We start from the raw sequence: 13163 nt of genomic DNA, 5'->3' as shown, positions 1-13163 counted from the left end.
AACAATCAAAACATCTACATGGACGATTAGGCCGACATAAATGGATGGATATAAATGACTGATTGAAAACATTAAAGCATGGCTGCTCTTCCCACTGGCAGTGTGAGATGTTCAAATAAATTATTTTTAATTTCTCTCCAAAATTTTAAAATTATTTTGCTCCTCTACTGAACTGTCTCCAAAATTTTAAAATTATTTTGCTCATCTACTGAACTGTTGTGGCCACATCTTAAAGGTAGCTCGTTCATATAAAACCAGTGTTGCATTTTTTTACTCCCCGTCTAACTGCTCCTACTGCAGTTTGCTTACTCTCTAAGTATTCCACAGAACTGCTCCACCAACAAACCATTGTTCCAAGCTTATGTCAAAGCGTCATTTAGTCCACAAGGATACGCTCCCCTTTCACTCTCTCTCCTCTTTAGAATGTGAATTCAAAGCAAAATAACTTATTGACATAGCTGTCTACATCTATCTCATAAAAGCCTTGCTAATTTTTTACATTTGTCGATAACGCCTACATGCCACTGGAAGCACAGTGGGACGACACGGCAGATATGCCCAAGCATCTCGTTCCTTTACTGATTTTCGAACTTAGTTAAATCAATGAGTTACTGAAGGGCCAAAGGCTGAAACTTCACACGATGACGTTATTTTGAATGTTTCATCCCTCTAAAGCAGAACATAGAATCCCACAGAATCTGCCTTTTCCGTGAATATAGAGCGCCTACGCGAAGGCGTTAGCGCGAAGTACTCGATGGCGTCGAAAGGAGATAATGGCTAAAAAAAAAATATCGCAGTTTCGCCCGAAAGGCGAAGCATCAATTGCGATAGCAAATTAGTACAAAGCTATACGGAGTAAGGATAGTGGATTTATCAGCTGTATAAACTTGGACATGCAGCAGCAACGCACAGAACTGTTGTCGACGCTGTCGGTGTTTTGCCCGCGTTCGCACCGAACGCGCGCGGCGTTGGTGACTGTTGCCGGTGCCTCTGGGGGCGGCTCGGAGGTTTTCGACAAGATCAGAATGGGACGCTCATCGAGCAGCGTCGGAAATCTTATCCACCTTTTCACCTCGCAACATGTTTATTTAAATACGCATTTGGTGCGCAGCTAAACGTCGCCTCCCCTCCCTCCCTCCCGCCCCCCACCTCCGGCCTTTCGCTCGATAGAAGAAGGCGCGTTTGCTCTCTATATATGGTGATTGTAAAGGAGGAAAGAGACGCTTAATTCTGCAGCCCTTCAGGGAACACGGCGCAGAACGCGCGTTGGCTTTCCGACGTGCGTTCGCTCCCCGTGAAAGCGCGCGTCCCTCGCGCCCTTTCACTCGCACATACAGCGTCCGGAGCGGGGCAATGATTTCATCGCCGTTGACGTCATACGGAACCTCACGGCGACGGCGACGGCGACGGCGACGGCAACGGCGACGGCGACGCCGACGGCAGAAATCCGCTTTGGAGTGTCCATATAATTGCTATCGCAATAAAAGTTCACCGCGCGCCTACCGGCGGAAAACAAACCACACATAACCTGATGATTTCACAGCATTCGCTGCCATCAGCCCTTTTTTATCTCACCTATCACATAGAATCACATATACGCCCTTGCAATTCTTTATTATTATCGCGCCACAGCGCGTGTCTACCGCACGGCGTGTCAGCGGACTCTGGGCACTCGATTATGAAGCGAACAGCGTAGCAGAATACATTCGAACGGCAAAACGCCCCGCGCATATTTTCGCCGATCCCGACACGCCAGGTAGTAGATGCACGTCAATGGACGGCGTTGCGCGAACGAAATATACTTGATTACAGTACAGTTGGGATTATTTCACGCCGCACTGTTTCCACCAAAACGGCAAAGCACGAGCGCTCATTAATAAGGCTAATTTCAATCGGTGCTGGAACACCGTACCAAAAAAAACGTGGCGCACACAACATGCCCTGTTTCAGCTGGCTCCACATAGCTGCCCACCAAAACGGCAGAGCACGAGCGCTCATTAATAAGGCTAATTTCAAACGGTGCTGGAACACCGTACGAAAAATTGTGGCGCGCACAACATGCCCTGTTTTAGCTGGCTCCACACAGCTGCTTACCAAAACGGCAGAGCACGAGCGCTCATTAATAAGGCTAATTTCAATCGGTGCTGGAACACCGTACCAAAAATCGTGGCGCGCACAACATGCCCTGTTTTAGCTGGCTCCACACAGCTGCTCACCAAAACGGCAGAGCACGAGCGCTCATTAATAAGGCTAATTTCAATCGGTGCTGGAACACCGTACCAAAAATCGTGGCGCGCACAACATGCCCTGTTTTAGCTGGCTCCACATAGCTGCTTTACGTCGCCGCAAGCGCGCTGTGAAGTTAAATCAGGACAAAACTTCATGCTCAATATAACAAATCTAGTGCTGCACAACCAATTCTCGCAACGGAAGGATAGTACTAGTAATGAAAACGAGCACAGAAGCGCGTAGAAGACACGCACGGGCTCCGTACGCCCTTTTGCTGAAAGCGTCGCAATGAACGAGCAAGTGGAATTCGAAACACTCACTCACCTTCGATTTGGCTGAGTCGGAGGCGATCATGGTGATCTACGAGGCAACGAGTAGCCCATAAAGAGCGAGCAACAGGTTGAAATATACCAAAGATGTCACAACGAGGCAAAGGGCACAGAAAACGCAGCAAAGTCATCACGCAACCCGCACACATACCGCCGCACGCACAAAGTTCTGGAATGCGCCAAAGAGTCAACAGCGCAAGCGCGCATTCACACAAAAACGCGCATACAAATCGACGCTTTCATAGACATAAATTGCAATATTTATTAACAAATCTCGTAACATAAAGGTATTTCTTAACAATTTATGTAGTTTGCAGGAGTATGAAAGTTTTCTGCTTAGCTTCCTTGAGGAACTATTTTCTCTATCGCGGTAACGCAGTGCGCCGGCCGGGCACGTACGGAGCGCGCGGGAAATAGTGCAAAATTCAAACGTCGCAAATGTCGCGCCCTGTGTGCGCGCACAGTTTTCATCGTTTGTATTAAAAAGAAATATTTATTTTAATACGTGAAGCAACCGGCGCGAAATAAACTACGGACCAACAACGTACACAATTGTCGCTGTTCGTGCTTGTTAGATTGACATCATGACAAACGGTAGACAGCATGCCGTCCCATTGATTAAGCATTTGTACCTGTGGTTCTGCGCTATGATTTGCCACCGGCAAAGTATAACAGCGTAGATTGTGCGTGGTGGCCAAGCAGTTTCCCAGCACACTGGCCAGCACCCCGTCTCTACGTGTTACAGAAAAGACCTAGGCTTTCATGTAAAATATGGACACCACGTCGCAGAGATCACCCAAACTTGTTTCATTCTATTGTGCGCTAAGGGCTAACAACTAAACAAAACGCACTCTTTAAAAAACAGATTTATTTATTATGCTTACATACTACTTTTCCCACCATCTTGCCCATATTGAACATGGAGGCAATGCCGTTTTCTGACACAGACAGGGCACTGGCCACTTACAATAGAAGCCGATGAGAATCCAGGAAGTGCCCAATCATCGGTCATTGGTCACTGCTTGTTGAGACGTTTGTCTTGTGCTCCAATTTTGTGTCTATATATATATATATATATATATATATATATATATATATATATATATATATATATATATATACAGGGTGGTCATCTTTAAGTCTCACGGAATTTTTAGAAATCGCCTGTGGCAGGTAGCATAATTCTTATCATTGAGCTGGGTTAAGCGATGAGGCGGACATTAGTAGCACGCGCAATCGAAACATATATTCAACTAATTAACAAGAAATCACTAATTAACTTCTTATTTTATTACTTTACGACACATATAGGGATTTACGAATTTGAGCCGGTGAGCTTGTCAGGCGTATCCACTTGGAATGAATTTCCAGAATGACACCAATTTGGAGATATGCGCTATCAAACTCGCCGTAAAAATGCACTGTTGTTACTCTTACTTTGTTACCAAAATGCTGTTTTATACATTAAAGCACAAAAGTAACTAAAACGCCCATGTATTTCGTCCCACACTTTGGACAATAATATCACGAAACTGGTGTTATCCTGGAAATTCATTTTAGGTGGATGCGTCTTGCAAACTCACCGGCTGCAATTCATATATTGCAATATGTGTCGTAAAATAATTAACTAAGAAGTTCATTAGTCATTTTTTGTTAATTATTAGAATATTAGTTTCAATTTCTTGTGTTACTAGTGTCCGTTTCTTCGAATAACCAAGCTAAGCGATAAGAATTATGGTGCCTAGCTGCTACAAGTGATTTTTAAAAATTTTCGTAACTTTCTTGCACCGACACTTAAATATATGCAAATTCCACGTAGCTGGACAGAACCAAGGTAATGTTTTTTGCCGTCGCTTACAGATACTCATTTTTTTGCATTAGATAAATAATTAGATAATAATTATAAATAATAATTATTATTCAGTTAATAATAAATAATTAGCTTCTCGGATATTAAATTTCGATGAAAAGTGTCAATCAGAAAATTATAGAGCGACAGGAAAAAACTCCCGATACAGCTTCTGTTGCCCAATACGTGGTACATAAAAGTGTTTTCCTAGCGTGAAAGAAGCCCGCGGATACACGCATAGTGCCTCGAGCGGCTAGTTTTGCGGCAATTTTGCGTGTATTCGAGGGCTTCTTTCACGCTCGGAAAAAAAAGAAAAAGAAAAAAAATCATTTTTCTGTTGCACGTATTCAACAATAGAAAGCTGTATCGGGAGTTTTTAGTGGCAGGAGCGTCGAGTGCCATTTGTTCTTTGGACAGTACTTTCGGTTCACCTCCTGAGATGATCAGGAGGCGAAAATAAATCGAAAAAAATAGTACAGTACAAAATTCACGAATTTCATTATAGATATGATATCAGAGCATAAGTTTAGCTATAAGTTGAGTTACTGAAGTTCTGGAATAATTAGAATTAATTAGCTGAAACGACCGGGGACGCAATCCAAGTAAATCAGAAAAAAAAAGAAAAAAAATGGTTCAGTTCAGAATTCATGACTTTCATTATAGATATGATATCAAAGCATAAGTTTTGTTGCAAGCTGACTTGCTGAAGTGTCTGGGATAATTATAACCAATTAGCTGAGACGAGATTAAAAATAAATTAGGAAAAAATAAAAAAAGTAATACAGTGCAAAATCCATCGGTTTCTTTAGAGACATGATATCAAAGCATAAGCTTAGTTTAAGTTGAGTTACTGAAGTGTCTGGAATAATTATAATTCATCAGGAATCAATTATTACTGCTTACCAAAGCACAGAACACCAACGCCGGGATGCGAGTGCCAAAAAGAAACACCTAAGTAAAAGTTTAAGGTTGCCTACTCTTTTAAGCATGAAATGCTTTTAGCTCCCGTTGTCGGCGATCTTCAAGTGACCTTGAGCCAAAAGCCAAAGCTGTTATCCGGGCATTCAAAACGAGAACATGCCGGCAAGTTGAAAATGAAATTTAGTCACCCGTAGGCACGAGTACAACTGTGGTATGGACGTAGAGTGCAATATAACGTACCGTACATGCAATACATTGTACTTGATATAAACAAAAAATATGAGCAAACAAAGTAGTAAATGGTGTCTGCTTGACACTGGCTTTGCCACACATCAAAAACCACTATGACAAGTTGCGAGAACAAAACGAGATCATCCGAGCAACCAGTCCAACTTGAAAAAATGCAGTCTCTGGCACAAACCCTTTACTAAACATGCTAGTTACTCTCCAAACAAATTCCAAAAAAATGTGGTTGATCCCTCTTATATAGGAATCGGTATAGAACACGAAAGTGAAACGTGTCTTCAATGACATGCGGAGGCACCACATGCTACTTGCTCGAAAGCTACAACGCGCCGCAACCGACTGCGCTTACGAACGCGCATCCAAAGTGCATCCGAAGCGCAAGCGACGCGCGATGCGCCGCTCGGTTAGCACGGTCCCAAACAGTGTCGCCGTCTGGTGGCCTCCGGCGGAAGGCATCACCGGCGGTGCCAGCGTCTCCCATTAGAAACGCCCGGCGGTCGGCACACTAGTAAGTATATTCTAGGCACAATAGTCGTAGTGCTGAGACCACCGAAGCGTTCACTGTCGGTGCGCGTTAGTGTCATAATGCAGTACTTCTCTTTTCTGCTCGTAGGCGGCGGCACCGCCCCGAGCAAGAGCGCGGGTACACGGAGGAGTGTTAGATATATAAGGCGCGTCTGTGTCGCTCTCTGCAAATGCGTTTGTGGCGCAATGGGTTAAACGCTCGGCGATCTATCGTCGCGGACCGAGAGGTCGTGGGTTCGATTTCCAAATTTTGCATGTTTGTGGAACTTTTTCTTCTGGTTTCTTTCTTTGTATCATGTTCGTGTACATTGTAAGCTGACGTATTTCCGTGACGGAAATACGTCACTGAAGTCTTGGTGGACCCCGGCATAAAACACTTTCGTGTTAAAAAATATTGCTTGCGAGTTCTTCCCAATGTTTCTTGGCAAGCTGTAACTTCTATTACGCTGAAGTTTTATTTGTCATTTTCAATATCGACGTTCAAAAGGCAGAGATACAGGGGTAGCTAAAGTGGGCCCATCCTGGAGGCAGTGCAAAAAGGGTCCAAGAACAATGGCACCCCTTTCATGTGGGCCGATCCTGGAGGCAGTGCAGAAAGGGTCCAAGCTCAATGTCGCATATCCCCTGTGGGCACGGGGACCTGTAACGCTTCTTTGAACTGCCCCTCTCATACGTGGGACCCAAAGAGACAAAATCAACAGCTCAAGCTTCCTCTGTCGAGAAAATGGAGTCTCATAAAAATGAGTATTGATATGTTGTTGGCATATTGTTGAGGAATTGTTGACACAATATCCTTTCAATAATGCCTCAATAGTTATTGAACGTACACAACAATACCTCAACAATAAAGTTGTTGAGCGCTTCACAACAGTAAAGTCATTGACTAATTGTTGTTGACATATTGTTGAATAATGTTGAGTATTATTGAGAATTGTTGAGCAATATTGATATTGAATATATATCTGAAAGCAAAGCTTGTCGCCGTAAGCATCTTACGTAAGCAAAGGCATATCTTACGTAAGCAAAGCTTGTCGTCCGATTCTAGTGAGCGAAGCTTGTCGTCCGATTCTAGCATGCTGATTCTAGCGTGACGGCTTCCGAAGCCCAGGCGAAACGTCAGCGAAGAGCCGCCGACCCTGAATTTAGGGCAAACGAAGCGGAACGCCTGCGGCAGCGTCGTCTTGCCACAAGCTCCCCCAATTACGGCTTGAGAGATAGGCCTTTGGTTCGAGTTATGTGACACTCTATATATTTAGTGGTGGTTAAGTGAACAGTAAAACAATTTATATGTGTAAAACACATACACGCCTATGCGTGTGTGTTTCAGACATATATTCAATGTCAATATTGCTCAACAATTCTCGCTAGTACTCAACATTAGTCAACAATATGTCAACAACAATTAGTCAATGACTTTACTGTTGTGAAGCGCTCAACAACTTTATTGTTGAGGTATTGTTGTGTACGTTCAATAACTATTGAGACATTATTGAAAGGATATTGTGTCAACAATTCCTCAACAATATGCCAACAACATTTCAATAGTCATTTTCATAAGGGTAGGTATGGCACGAGTGTACTAGATGCAATGCTTAAATCAATAGATGAATATGTTTTGTTTGCCACGCTGTAAAATGTAGGCTCTTTCTTATTTAGTAGGCATGCATCTGTAGAGAGGAGGAAGTTTTCTACTAAGCGCCCTCTAGCATCACAGCGACAATCTCCCCAAAGGGTGTTGTGTGCATTAAAATCTCCAACGACAACATAAGGTTCGGGCAGTTCATAGATGAAGCTGTGAAATTCTGCTTTTGATAGGTGGTAGTTCGGGGGGACGTATAGTGAAGCAATTGTTACCACCTTATTAAGGAGTACTGCACGGACAGCAACTGCCTCCAGAGGCGTTTTAAGCTGTATTTGCCGGCAAGCAACACCTTTATTTACTGCTATGGCCACACCGCCCGACGAGACAAGGGCGTCGTTGCGGTCTTTTCGGTAAATGGCATACTGCCGGAGAAAGATCGTATGAGAAGAATTAAGATGGGTTTCTTGGACACACAGCACCCTTGGATTAAACTTATGAAGGAGTTCCTTAATGTCATCAAGATTGTGGAGTAAACCTCTAACATTCCACTGCAGTATCTGTGTATCCATTTTATATGTGTTTTGTGCTGTGTGTCTGAGAGGTAAATTAAGCTAGCTCACGAGGCCTTTCCAGGCCCCGTGATGGGGTTTTTCCCTTTCTTCCCGGCGCGCTCAAGGGAGCTGCGCCGTTCTTTGGGCGTCTGAGACGCCGGTGTTTTTCTTGTATCCATCACCTCATCTGAGGCGGTGGATAGTGCCCGTTCAGCGGGCACGTTTGCGGGGGTTTCGGGCCTATCTGCACGGGCAGTGGCCCTGGGTCCGGCAGGCCCGTGGGTCTGCTGGCCCTCCTTGGCAGGGGGCGGAACAGCGCTGGCTGCTCCAGCCGGGGGGGGGGGGGGGGGGCTGATGGCGTGGCTGCCGTCACACTCCGTGTGACTTGAGCGGCCGCCGAATGACGTGGCGCTGCCCCCCGGCGCGCCACATCGGTGTAGGACGGACTAGACTGGTTATGCATAGAGAAACGATTGCGTGCCTCTAGGAACGATAGATTAAATTTGATTTTTAGTTCAATGATTTGCTTTTCTTTTTTCAAAGACGGACATTAACGGGAGTACGCGGGGTGATCTCCGTCACAGTTAGCACAGCGGGTGGTGAAAGTGAAGGAGTCAGATAGGTGCTCATTGGATGCACATTTTGCACAAGTGGTGCGCCCTCGGCAGGTTTGCGAACCATGCCCGAACCGCTGACACTTGAAGGATCGGCGCGGATTCGGGATGTATGGCCGTACACGGAGTTTGCAGTATCCAGTTTCTATTGAGTCTGGTAGGTGACTTGTTCCAAAGGTAATGATTATGTGTTTCGTCGGGATTTCCTTGTCATCGCGCCTGATGGTTATTCTTTGTACTTTAACTACATTCTGATCTTGCCACCCCTCGAGTAGCTCGCTCTCACTAAGGTCAATTAGGTCATCTTCAGAGATGACACCGCGGACAGTGTTCAATGATCTGTGTGGGCCCACTGATACGGGAATGTCTCCAAAAGCAATGAGTTTTGTTAATTTGCTGTACTGGGTCTTGTCTCGAACTTCAAGAAGGTCGCCGCTTCCCATCTTAGTTACTTTGTAACCTGGGCCGAGCGATTCTGTCAAAGATTTTGACACAACAAAAGGAGATATTGTGCGGACTGTCTTGGTTTCGTGCTGACTGTGGATAAAGTGGTACTTTGGGAATGTTTCTTTCGGCTGCATGAAAAAATTGAAGCTTTCATCGGTGCGCCCCCTCTTGAGGGAGCGATCAGGTAGTGGGGGGAAATTGGATTCCATAAAGAGATTCTTATATTCGGCAGGGATGGCCGCCACCCACCATGGAGCCCAACTAGGGGACGACACAGGACAAACTATTCAGTTCTGTGCACGCCTACGGTGCATCCCCACTATAACCAAATACCTATACCCAAGGCTGGATATAATGCCCAAGGTTAACCCTTGCTGCCCATGAAATCGGAAGTAAAAGGAAAATAAAGAGAGGACAGGAAAGATTGAAACTGAAAGAGAAAGACGAAGATTGGGAGAGAAGGACAGGAAAGGGCAACTACCGATTTCCCCCGGGTGGGTCAGTCCGGGGGTGCCGTCTACGCGAAGCGGAGGCCAAAGAGGTGTGTTGCCTCCACCGAGGGGCCATAAAGGTCCAACACCCGGTATTGACTCAACCCCCAGGATCCCCTTTTCCCCGGACACGGCTAAGCCGCGCACGGTTACACGCGGAGGGTCCAACCCTCATGTGCTCGGGTACGTGGTGTCGCAACACACCAAACGCCTGCTTGCGCAGACGCCCCTGCGGGGAAAGTGAGAGAGAAAGACGGAAGATTGAAGAGGGGGCCAGGAAAAGGCGATTGCCGCTTCACGCCTAGTGGGTCAGATTTAGGTGCCGTCTGTGTGAAGCAGAGGCCAAAGAGGTGTGTTGCCTCCGTCGGGAGGCCTTAAAGTTCCGAACACCTGGCATCGGCTCAACCCCGAGGATGCCCCTTTCCCCAGACACGGCTAAGCCGCGAGCGGCTACACGCGGGAGGATCCACCACTCAAGTGCTCGGGTACGTGGTGTCGCAACAGACCAAACGCCTGCTGACGCAGATGCACCTGCGGGGATCAAGCCAGTATGTGACGAGTTTGTTCTCTAAAAGGTTTTGTATGTGATTTAGTTTCTTTAAAAGAATTTACTATACAGCATCAGCAAATAGTCTAATTTCAGATCTTTGTGTGCGCTCCACGATGCATTCTTTGCTGCTATGATTAATAAAACATGGGCCGAGGCCTCCATACCAGAACAAACTTCAATTTGGCTCTACCACCATCAGCACTTGTCTGTTGCCTGCCGAATTAATCATCTCACTTGTACAGACTGTTATTTAACCATACTATGAAGGGATCGCACAATGATCTCTGGGGGCACATGCGTCTGAGATAGATTCTGTTGTCACATGTGCGTGTAGAACAGGCATGATGCACGGGTTCTAGCAGTGTGCAGAGCTGCTTTGGAAAGATTTGTCATAACTCTAATTTTACCTGTGCTGTTTTTGTCATTTATTTCAATAATATTAATCAGAGGCATTATCAGAATTTAGCAATTTATTTTTCTTGGCCCTTTGACTAGGTTGCCACGTTACACCGTTCGCTAGGGGGACCATAACTTGCATACAGTTTTTGTGTGTAGTGGCTTATCAACTGCTAGTCAATGCAGATGCTCAGAATTATCTGAGGCTATAGATGCACTGATGAACTTGCAACCTGTACAAATCACTTCCCACTGTGTGGCGCAACCAGTATGTTAACACTTCTAAGACAGGGGGCCAGTAGCGCACCCAGGATCTCTGCCAGGTGGGGGGGGTGTATGATCTCTGCAGACGGAGTGACCATTCATTCGATTCTACGTATAAGCTTTCAATAGGGCTTGTTCGGAAAGCGCCGGTGGCCAGGCGGATACCTAGATGGTGAACGGGATCTAGCATCTTTAGTGCGCTTGGGGCGGCAGAGTGATATACTACAGCCCCATAATCTAGTCGCGAACGGATCAGACTCTTATAAAGGTTCAATAGACACTTCCTGTCGCTGCCCCATGTTGTGTGAGATATAATCTTCATTAGGTTCATGGTTTTTAGGCATTTCGTCTTGAGATATTTTATCTGGGGAATGAAGGTAAGCTTAGAGTCAAGTATTATGCCGAAAAACTTGTGTTCTTTTTTCACAGGTATTTGATCTCCACACAGTCCTACACAAGGATCTGGGATGAGGCCTCTCTTTTTTGTGAAAAGAACACAAGAACTTTTGTGAGGGTTTACTTTGAACCCGTTTTAGTCTGCCCACTTAGACACTTTGTTCAACCCCTGCTGTACCTGTCTCTCGCACACGGCCAGGTTACAGGACTTGAAGCCCATTTGTATATCGTCCACGTAGATGGAATAAAAAATAGCTGGGTGGTAGTGAAGCTCGAAGTGTGTTCATTTTGACGATAAAGAGCGTGCAACTGAGCACGCCTCCCTGGGGTACACCAGTTTCCTGTATAAATGGCCGCGACAGTGCGTTACCTATTTTAACCCGGAATGTGCGGTTGTGTAGGTGAAATATGCGGTTGAATCGCTTGACTCTGACGCTGCAGAAATGCAGTAGTCTGAATGAAGTGTTGCAACGCAGAAGAGCAGATGTAAAATGAACGCAGGATGCGAAACTCATACAAATCTTGGATTTTAGTTAACTTGTGAGTGCAAAAGTATGTGGAAGTCGGAGATAAATAACCAATGTTGGCAATGCGACGGACAGCTTTCTTCTGTAAAAGTAGTATTCTATTTATATTACGCTGAGTCGTAGTAAGCCAAACCAAACTGCAGTAGTTTATGTGTGATTGAAATAGCGCGTGATATATTTTAATTTTTATTTGTGTTGGGAGAATTTCGCGGCACCGCGATAAAACTCCCGTAGTTAAAGAAAGTTGCTTACATAAATTATTTATGTGAGAATCCCAACTTAGATGAGATGAAAATGTTACCCCAATGATTTTGTGTTCATGAACAATGTCGATTTTATGTTCTGCACACATAATATCTTGGTTAACCTTGCATGTCTTGTTTCTAGATCTGAAAATTATTACCTTCGTTTTCCCGGGGTTAATTTTAAGTTTATTTGATAGTGACCATGCTTTAATGTTACTTAATAATCGGTTACATCTTTCTACCAACTCATCCGCATTTTCGCCAGACAGCAAGACTGTGGCGTCATCGGCATATATGATAAATTGCACAGCTTTGTCGATGTTTACAATGTCATTTATGAAGGCATTGCATCTGCTTGGTGTTCCAGTGTATTACCAGCAGTGCTGACCAGAGGCACTGGGTGAGCACTGCGCCCTTGAAGTGCTCTAAGTCTGTTGTACACTTTATGTGTATCTGTGTAGGAGTTTACAGATGAGAGGAATGACTGCCAGCTTTCCCGTTTGGATGCACGTCGGATACGCCTGCCATTTGCTTTAGCACGCTTGAAGTCTATTAAATTGTTAACTGTAGGATACCTGCGGAATTTCGACCATGCTTTGTTTTGGTGCTCACGGGCATTCTTGCACTACGCATTCCACCATGGCCTACGTTTGTTTTGTGTCTTATTTGATGTCTGTGGGATTGACTTCTGTGCGGCTTCTATAATATGCAGAGTGATCATGGATTGTAATTCGTCTATCCCTAGGTCTACGATTGGAGAACTGGGCAGTTTTGAGAGTTCTCGGAATTTCTTCCAATCAGCAGCCTGTTCTTTAAATTTCCTATGATTATTTACAACCATATTTATGTTTCCTGTGTGTTTTAAGCAAACAGGAAAATGGTGGCTTCCGTACAGATTATCGATAACAGCCCACTTAGTGGTTGCCAAGAGCACCGGAGAGCCAATAGCAAGGTCTATTGCTGTGTATGAGTTGTGTACTAAATTAAAATATGTTGGGTCT

This window comes from Dermacentor silvarum, chromosome 3, assembly GCF_013339745.2.
Source record: "Dermacentor silvarum isolate Dsil-2018 chromosome 3, BIME_Dsil_1.4, whole genome shotgun sequence".
In the NCBI taxonomy this organism is placed as follows: domain Eukaryota; kingdom Metazoa; phylum Arthropoda; class Arachnida; order Ixodida; family Ixodidae; genus Dermacentor; species Dermacentor silvarum.
Note: the sequence above shows the minus strand (reverse complement) of the source record.